General features: G+C 39.1%; 1 long non-coding RNA gene across 1 annotated transcript in view; it reads left to right on the plus strand.

Annotated features, from left to right (window-relative positions):
• LOC136719067 (uncharacterized) overlaps window positions 1–4059 on the plus strand; it is a 29178-nt gene extending 25119 nt beyond the window's left edge. Inside the window, exons 2-3 of the long non-coding RNA XR_010805354.1 lie at window positions 1987–2135; window positions 3688–4059. This is a non-coding gene — a long non-coding RNA (uncharacterized LOC136719067). The remainder of the gene's footprint in view (window positions 1–1986; window positions 2136–3687) is intronic.
• Window positions 4060–9727: the final 5668 nt, after the last annotated feature.

Here is a 9727-nt window from a genome sequence, read left to right on the forward strand (position 1 = left end):
ATGGATCCATGTTCTCATTCTGTTTACGCCAAATTCTGACTCTCCCATCTGAATGTCTCAACAGAAATCGAGACTCATCAGACCAGGCAACATTTTTCCAGTCTTCAACTGTCCAATTTTGGTGAGCTTGTGCAAATTGTAGCCTCTTTTTCCTATTTGTAGTGGAGATGAGTGGTACCCGGTGGGGTCTTCTGCTGTTGTAGCCCATCCGCCTCAAGGTTGTACGTGTTGTGGCTTCACAAATGCTTTGCTGCATACCTCGGTTGTAACGAGTGGTTATTTCAGTCAAAGTTGCTCTTCTATCAGCTTGAATCAGTCGACCCATTCTCCTCTGACCTCTAGCATCAACAAGGCATTTTCGCCCACAGGACTGCCGCATACTGGATGTTTTTCCCTTTTCACACCATTCTTTGTAAACCCTAGAAATGGTTGTGTGTGAAAATCCCAGTAACTGAGCAGATTGTGAAATACTCAGACCGGCCCGTCTGGCACCAACAACCATGCCACACTCAAAATTGCTTAAATCACCTTTCTTTCCCATTCAGACATTCAGTTTGGAGTTCAGGAGATTGTCTTGACCAGGACCACACCCCTAAATGCATTGAAGCAACTGCCATGTGATTGGTTGGTTAGATAATTGCATTAATGAGAAATTGAACAGGTGTTCCTAATAATCCTTTAGGTGAGTGTATAACGGAATAGTATGTAACAACAGTGCTTATTTCACATTTCAAATTTCTTTCATTATACATTATGCTGTCGGTTGTTTTTCTTTTTTGTCTTTCGTGTTCCAAAGAGACTCATTACTATAGAAGATGACAGAGAAGATTGCTTTCAATGTTAACTTTCTCTAAAAGTTATTGGCAAGCACAATGTGAAAAACTGAAAGCCTATAAGAGAAAACTTGGCCATTTGTGCAGGTCATTGTGAACTGTCCAATTGATTCTTAGCTGTACACGGGCACAAGCCATAATGTACAGGAGAACTAAACTGTATTAAGGGCATTTGCCAGTAAGGAGAACCCACTCCAGATTATTGCAAATTGTTGGTGTTGTGTTTACAAAATTTAGCCCTGGTAGGAAAGCCCATTAAAATACATTGGCCAGGTCAACCTCAGAATAACGTTAAAGGAGACCCAGCTGTTGTATATTACACCTATGGTCAATGCATTTAGGTATTAGTCAGTTTTAGTAACCTTCCCACTGTGGATGGAGATCTAATGTCTATGCCAGTCCCTGACGCACAGCCAGGCACTAGACCGTTTCCAAGTGCAGGAGAGCAGTTGAATTGCAATGGACTTCTACAGTCAGTGAGTACACAAGCCCAGTGAACCAATGAAATGAGTGTTAACCCAGCTGCTATTATTTACAGTCACATTGCCAGCTGATTGGCTCTCTGATGTATATGCTTTCATGAAACTGGCAATGATGTCAAATATAATTATACTTTTATAAGGAAAAACATGGATAGTTTTTTTTTTTTTTTAAGGTTACAGTTCAAAGACATACAACCAAAATGTAAACATCTACAATATCGACCTGTACCAGAGAATCAATGTATTTGTTCATACACTAGCTCTTAACTGTCAATTTCATGTTGTTGCAACTTACTTTCATATGACACACATTGTATCAACATTTAATTCTTTAAGGCATAGTAAAATGTTTATATTACTAATTGTGATCAGCAAATAAAATTACAACTGAGACCACTCAAAATCATAATAACCAATTCCGAATTTAATGGTACAGCTCAAAGTATATAACTGTCAGCACCCCGTGAGAGTCATGGTGATGACTTTAATAGGGCACAACACAATGCCATTCCTCCACAGTGCTGAATGTGTGCCGCAGCACTCGAATGAAGCCATCTATATTCATACAAACAGTGATGATCTGTTACCACTACACATAACATAGGAGACATAAATCTGTCATGTGAATTAACCTCAGCTAAACTGATTTTTGTATTTGTTTCGTCCTGCAGAAAGCCAACGGTTCGGCCGTGGACATGGGCTGAGGTTGCACTTCATACTCGATCCTCACTATTTATTTACCACTCCGAGCATGCACTGTGAATAAAGGCCTTCCATGACTGAACACAGTGCGGCCTGTTCGGCAAGTATTAACGTGTTGGTAAGATCATCTGTATTAGAAATGGAAGTGTTCTGCCTGAATACACTTTACCATCCAAACATGAATTCGTAGCAAAGACCTGGAATTATTATTGAATCTTTTGCCAATCCATTTAAATCAAGTGTTATTGTCTTGCAGGGAGTTTTCCTTTTTTTTTTATCTGTAACTTTCGAAAACTATTTCTGCTTATTATGCTATTCCTGGGTTTTCACAGCACTTCCTGTTGTCTGCCCTTCAGTGGTCATATCAGGTTAGTTAGTATCAGGTTAATAGTAGTAAATACACTGATCAGCCATAACATTATGACCACCTGCCTAATATTGTGTAGGTCCCCCTTTTGCCGCCAAAACAGCCCTGACCCGTCGAGGCATGGACTCCACTAGACCTCTGAAGGTGTGCTGTAGTATCTGGCACCAAGACGTTAGCAGCAGATCCTTTAAGTCCTGTAAGTTGCGAGGTGGGGCCTCCATGGATCGGACTTGTTTGTCCAGCACATCCCACAGATGCTCGATTGGATTGAGTTCTGTGGAATTTGTAGGCCAAGTCAACACCTTGAACTCGTTGTTGTGTTCCTCAAACCATTCCTGAACCATTTTTGCTTTGTGGCAGGGCGCATTATCCTGCTTAAAGAGGCCAATGCCATCAGGAAATATCAGGGCACCCTGACTGGTCTGCAGTTACGCAGCCCCATACGCAACAAACTGCGATGCACTGTATGTTCTCACACCTTTCTATCAGAACCAGCATTAACTTTTTCAGCAATTTGAGCTACAGTAGCTCGTCTATTGGATTGGACCACACGGGCCAGCCTTCGCTCCCCACGAGCCTTGGCCGCCCATGACCCTGTCGCTGGTTCACGGCTTTTCCTTCCTTGGACCACTTTTGATAGGTACTGACCACTGCAGACACCTCACCTCGGGAACACCTCACAAGAGCTGCATCACAATTTGGCTCTTGTCGCCCAGATCCTTACGCTTGCCCATTTTTCCTGCTTCTAACACATCAACTTTGAGGACAAAATGTTCACTTGCTGCCTAATATATCCCACCCACTGACAGGTACCATGATAACGATATTATCAGTGTTATTCACTTCACCTGTCAGTGGTCATTCTCGTAAATGTTCTTGTATGGTCAAATAGCACTTGCTTCACATTAAATGGTGAAGTAATATGACATGATTGAATACACTTCTCTTACATACACTACCATACAATTGTTGGTAAGCATTGTACTGAAAATTGTAATAGTTTCACAGCTATGCAAATCAGTAACACTCCCCTTCACTTCAGCATCATCAGAAGAGAGGTTATTATTCCAGAGTGATGTCACATGAACACACAACCAGGGCTCTCGGGGGCTTCCCTGGATGGGCATTTAGCTGAAAATGGTCTTTTCAGGTTTTGTGATGAATGTGTCCAGCTGATGCCAGAAACATGAAGGAAAAAAACACATTGCTGCACAATGAGAATACGTAGAAAGAGAATGCTTTACTTGTATCTCAACCATTTACACCCTCATAACCACACATCTTCATCTTCATCTTCCAACAGGACAACGACCCTAAGCACACAGCCAATATAACAAAGGAGTGGCTACAGGACAACTCTGTGAATGTCCTTGAGTGGCCCAGCCAGAGCCCAGACTTGAACCCGATTGAACATCTCTGGAGAGATCTGAAAATGGCTGTGCACCGATGCTCCCCATCCAACCTGATGGAGCTTGAGAGGTCCTGCAATGAAGAATGGGAGAAACTGCCCAAAAATAGGTGTGCCAAGCTTGTAGCATCATACTCAAAAAGACTTGAGGCTGTAATTGGTGCCAAAGGTGCTTCAACAAAGTATTGAGCAAAGGCTGTGAATACTTATGTACATGTGCTTTTTTTGTTTTATATTTTCAATAAATTTGCAAAGATTTCACACAAACTTCTTTCATGTTGTCATTATGGGGTATTGTTTGTAGAATTTTAAGGAAATTAATGAATTTAATCCATTTTGGAATAAGGCTGTAACATAACGAAATGTGGAAAAAGTGAAGCGCTGTGAATACTTTCTGGATGCACTGTATGTATGTTCCTCACCCAGTTTTATTCCTCCTACACAGCTGTTTCTGTTTCAGTTAATGATTGTGTTTCAACCTAGATATTTAACTGATGATCATTAGCACTTGTTTGCTATAATTGTTTCATCATACACCTGACTATATGCCTACAAAATCCCTGACTTTGTCCAAGTGTACGTAGAAAAATTGATGCTGTTTTTAAGGCAAAGGGTGGTCACACCAAATATGGATTTGATGTAGATTTTTCTTCTGTTCACTCACATTGCATTTAGTTCATTGATAAATATAATCTATTAACATGTCTATTTTTGAAAGCATTCTTACTTTACAGCATTTTTTCACACCTGCCTAAAACACAGTACAGTATACGCACGCTGCACCTTGAGTCCGGTATTACGAGCCAGCATGGCTGCAAGGGGAGACTTCAATGACTTTGCATGGAATACCATTGCTGGTGTGTATTTATCAGGCCCTTCTGTACCAAAGGCTGTCGAAATTGCTAACGTGCTTCAAGGAACTGTCTCAAAGGTGATGTCAGCCTGCAGAACAGAAGGAAAGACATCCTCATCGCAGAGCAACAGTGGGCGAGAGCATGTACTTCAAAACCGCAATGCATGGGCATGAGTCCTGACTGCGAGGTGAAACTGAAAAGCAACCCCGACAAACTATGTGCAGGAGTTCAAAGTGAGTTGTGAGCATCCACTGTTATCTAAGAACTGTACAGGGCTGGATACCATAGCCTGGTCACTGTGTACAAACCATTAATAACACCTGGCACTGCCCTCTATTTGTCCAGTGGTGCAAGGAGCATAGGTAACTGTCTTCTGAGCAGTGGAGGAGTGTGATATGGCAGATGAGTCGCTTTTCAACGCGTGTTGTAGAACTTCTCCACCTCCGAGTGCCTGGTTCCATCAGTAAAAGGTTCTGGTGGTTCCGTATTGTTTTTCCTGGCATGGCCTGGGTCCAATCATTCCATTAGATGCAGCACGATACGTTGCTTTTCCAAGATAGCAGTTATTTCTTGTTGGGAGAGGTGTCTTCCAGGATGACATTGTTGCAGTGGTTTGAGGAGCATGAAGTTATCCATTTCCCACGGCCCTCCCAATCAGTAGACTGCAATCCCATACAGCATTCCTGGGAGTCTGGAGAGGCACCTACAACAACGGTTTCCACCTCCATCAAACCAGCCTGAAGTGGAAGAAAGACAAACCCCACCAAAACTGAGTGGATTGGATTATTGGTTTCATTTAATTTCCCCTCAGATATTTTAATAATGGTTTAATTTCAAACTGTTACATCTAAAGTGTACTTAATAAAAACAATTGCAAAAGATATCAAATGTATATAAAAATGAAGGAACTTTGATTCTCATAAAATGATAATCAAGAGAGAACCACAGCATCAGTTATTTTTTTGTGAGCCCATTTTGCCCATGTTCAATTGTATAATTCTTCCCTTTTCCCCAGATTGCAGCAATTATACTGATTTGGGGGCAAAATGGTTGCAGTTATTCTTCTTTTCTTCTTCTTCATTCCTCTTTTGTGCTCTGACGGAGAGTTGCTCTTATGCTTAGTTCCGGCCCATAATGTAATTACTCATTGGTGATTCCTATTAACATTCTGTGTCCTCTTCAGCCCATATGCTTTCAATCGGGGCATCTTTACCCCATGTTGCACATATTACTGTCAATCTGCCCCCCTTCGTTGACAACACATTCGCTCTATCTCTGTGTGCTCTTTTTTGATGGTCTGCTTGTTTCAGATATTCCTCGATTGCCAGTTTCTTTTTTCAACATTAAGTGGAATGCATTTGTGGTTCCATTAGCATCCCATTAGAGATTTCCACATGCTTCTGTGCCAAAGCCGCACGAGTCCCATGTTTCGGTCCATGCTGTGCTTTCTATTCACTTTGATGTTCGAGGTTCGCACCCGGTGTTGTTGTTCTTTTTCAACTGTACTGAAAACACCTGTGCAGAAATCTTAAAATGCCACCTTGAGTAACATACCATCACAGAAAAGAGGAAAACAGACAGAGATAGCAGAGTGGATTTTTTTTTTTTTTTTTTTTTACAGAAGTTACAACTTTTCATTTACTTTTACAGTATGAAATAGTCCTCTCCTAGTAATCAACAAGGAAAAGATCCATCCCTGTAAGTCTCCATAGGCACTAAAATGTATCAGTCTTTTTTAATGGTTAAAAATTAACTTAAACGATAACAGTCAAATTAATACAAAAAATTACTGAAACAATAAGAGTCCTCTGTCCGTTTCTAAAATATTTTTGTTTGTTTGCGTATCTTGATGAGTGATGATGGTTGGAAACGACATCACATCCCTTCTTTGGAAAATGGTAGAAGGTAGTCTCATTAGAATTGTAGAAAGCCATATTACAAATACTGAAAGAAAAAAGGCAGCAGAAGTCTAATAAATAAAACTTCTGTTGGTATTTTCAAGCACTCCAACAAAACATATTTCTGGAAGTGTCTATTCATTACCAATTCTAAATACTGTACCTTATTCACTATTTTCTACTTAAGATGATGATTGCTGGTCAAGATTCCTTTCCCTACATTTATATCAGTAAAAGTATCCTTCATGTGTTTCCACTTTTATGTGATTTGTATTATATTGCTGGACATCATAATCCATTTGAGGATATTGTATCTGTATGCTGTTTTAAGTATATTGTCATCACATATCTATATCTCCCCACTCCCCACTTGTCCAAACATAATATACAAAGTCAAAAACAGCTTTGTGCACATGTACTACTGCAGAAGCTAGACAGACTAATACTTAAAATACCCTATATGTAAAATAAAATAAAATAAAATATATAAAGTTTACTGGCAATTATAACCAATATTATCAATCTTCCTGCCTCAAAAGCCCTCATTCGAATTTCTAAACCACATCTGGGTGTTCACTATTGCACTGACAGCTACTTAGGAAACCAGTCCTGTTTGTATTGTGGACGTGCATGAGTTACAGAAATTGGTTAGCTGTACTCTTCCTGTATGGAGAATATACAGTTGCCATCATGTCACTTCTTTAAGAAAATAGAGGAATTCTGCCTGGGGATGCATCTAAAGTTAACAAGTAAGAAAAATGCAGAAAAAGCAAAGGAACTATTCCATGTCTTAATTTGCAGAAGGACACTTTCAGTTACAGTCTGGGTCAATGCAGGCAGACACCGGTCAGAATAATGAACTGTCAGTCAGCATGTTTCTGGAAATCATGTTAAATCAATCTTACTGCATTCTGTTTGTTTATTTCTTATATTTCAATCAAAGTGCTATTTATTTACACCCAATTTGTAAGTACAAATGTTAAATTAGTCAGAACACTTGTTGGGGTTGAGAGCAATACTCTGTGTAGGAATGAATGTTGAAAAAGTTTGAAGGAAAAAAAAAGAATTGTGCTGCTAAATTAATATATAGTAAATATATTAGAAAATATATTATATACAATATATAATATAGTAAAATATTAATATTAAATCTCATGTTTGTTGACAGAACCTGTGAACCCAGAGAAAGATGATGATTATTTTTCTTTAAACTTTAGACCTTTCCGCTCTGTCTACCTCTGACTCGCACTCAACATTTCTGGAAAATGTCGACACTGTTTCCCCAGCAACTCCGATTCTTGGGATAACAAGCAAGCATCCCAAATTCCAGACAGAAAACGGTGATATTTACTCCCAAGCCCCTTATTTCAAATCTGACCTCACATTCAACAAGTTAAATAACAGGATAAATAAAAAAATATATATACAAGACTAATAAAACAACAAATCAAGTTAACCGACTGACTCCACAGGCTATGACAGAGCCACAAGAATTTGGAGAAATAAACAAACAAATGAGAGTTTAAAACTAGTTTAAGACATAGTAGCTCTTACCAAAGTTTTCCTGATATTCAATCAAAGGTTTTTCACTTTCCAGCCATGAGAATTCTGCCCAAAAAGTTGCAGTAGTATTTAATGAATAGTGCTTCAGTACAGATTTAGTGCACCTACATCTGGTCACTATATGCTTTCAAATGTGCTTGTTTTGCTGTACTTGCAATATTAACTCTTATTATCCCAAACATACATTCTAGTGGCAAACGTATTATATAAAATAATAAAAGAAACAAAAGACTGCTCAATAATTAATTTGACATACACAATGTGACAAGAACTAATTAAGGGTTTCAAAGATTGCTTAATCTCACACACATGAAAGGGACTGTCTTCAATGATCAAGGTGGGCATTTTTCACAGTTCCCTGACACCCAGATATGTTACTGTATGTTACTGTACAATAATCTTTCTTTATTTAAAAAAAAAAGGAATTGTTACCCTCTCCACAAAGGTTTTATGCAGTATGCTTGCAATTATGAGTATTACATAGGTCAGCATTTAAAATACATGACTTATTAGAATAACTATTTAAGACAAATCACATTTAAATCCAAAGACATGCCATTGTACATGTTTGCATCTTAGGTTCCATTAGCAACAAAAAGGGGTGCAGTTTTTCATTTTCACCACTAAGTGGCTTTACCTTATTGGTACCCAACTGATTAAATTAATGCAGTGCTATTCTAGAACCTTCTCAGTGTTAGTTCTGCAGGAGCCTCTACACTATGTGTCACCAAGAACCCTCATTTGAGAAAAAGACTGATTCCCCATTGATTATTTTAGCGCAGAACTCTGGATAACTGAAGCTGTTTCTGCCAAGTCTTTAATCCCTACAATTCCCTGGCATGCTGCAGAAAACAAGCATCTGATTTTTGTTAGTTTGTTGTTGTTTTTTTTTAAACAAATCTCCTAGCTTTATTGTCTGCCACAAGCCATTAAAAACAATCTACTCTGGCACAGCTGCTATTACAGACTACAAACAAACATACACACGTTAGGCCTCTTTCAATGAAAATCAATCATCTTCAAAGCAGCTTTCACATTTCTCCACTTTGTAAGAATAAAGACTTGAGCTGTTTCTTTTTATTTATTTTTTGTTGCCGTAACACATCACTTTTTGTTTATTTCACATTTGTTATTTGTAATCTGGGCATTAAATGATACATAACCATTTGTGCTTTAAAAAAAGCCCCACCCCTGCAGCTTCTCCCCCCGATTACATCTATCTATCAAAGGAATATGCACTTTGTTTTCCTGCAGCACAACTAAAACAGTAATACAATATACTCCACAGCCGAATGCCTGGTAAATATAGCCTCCATAGGTATTCGATCACAAGGCATTGTTTTATTCAAATTTCCTTCAGCACTGCAGATGCCACAAGGTCAAATGCGACTACTTTAAATCCCTGGGATAACTGCGTATGGCTTAAATATTTACCACGTGAGTCTTATGCTGTTTCCTGAAATAAGTAGTGTGGGCATCAACGGGACAGGTCTGAGTTACCACTGCCATGCAACACATGGCATCCTGAGCTTGTGCTCTATAACAGAGACACCAGGGCTTGGATCTGGAGTCAGGGGGCACCCACACGCATTCATCAAGAGAGACAGTTCTGCAGGTGTA

The sequence above is a fragment of the Amia ocellicauda genome, chromosome 23, assembly GCF_036373705.1.
Source record: "Amia ocellicauda isolate fAmiCal2 chromosome 23, fAmiCal2.hap1, whole genome shotgun sequence".
NCBI classification, from domain to species: Eukaryota; Metazoa; Chordata; class Actinopteri; order Amiiformes; family Amiidae; genus Amia; species Amia ocellicauda.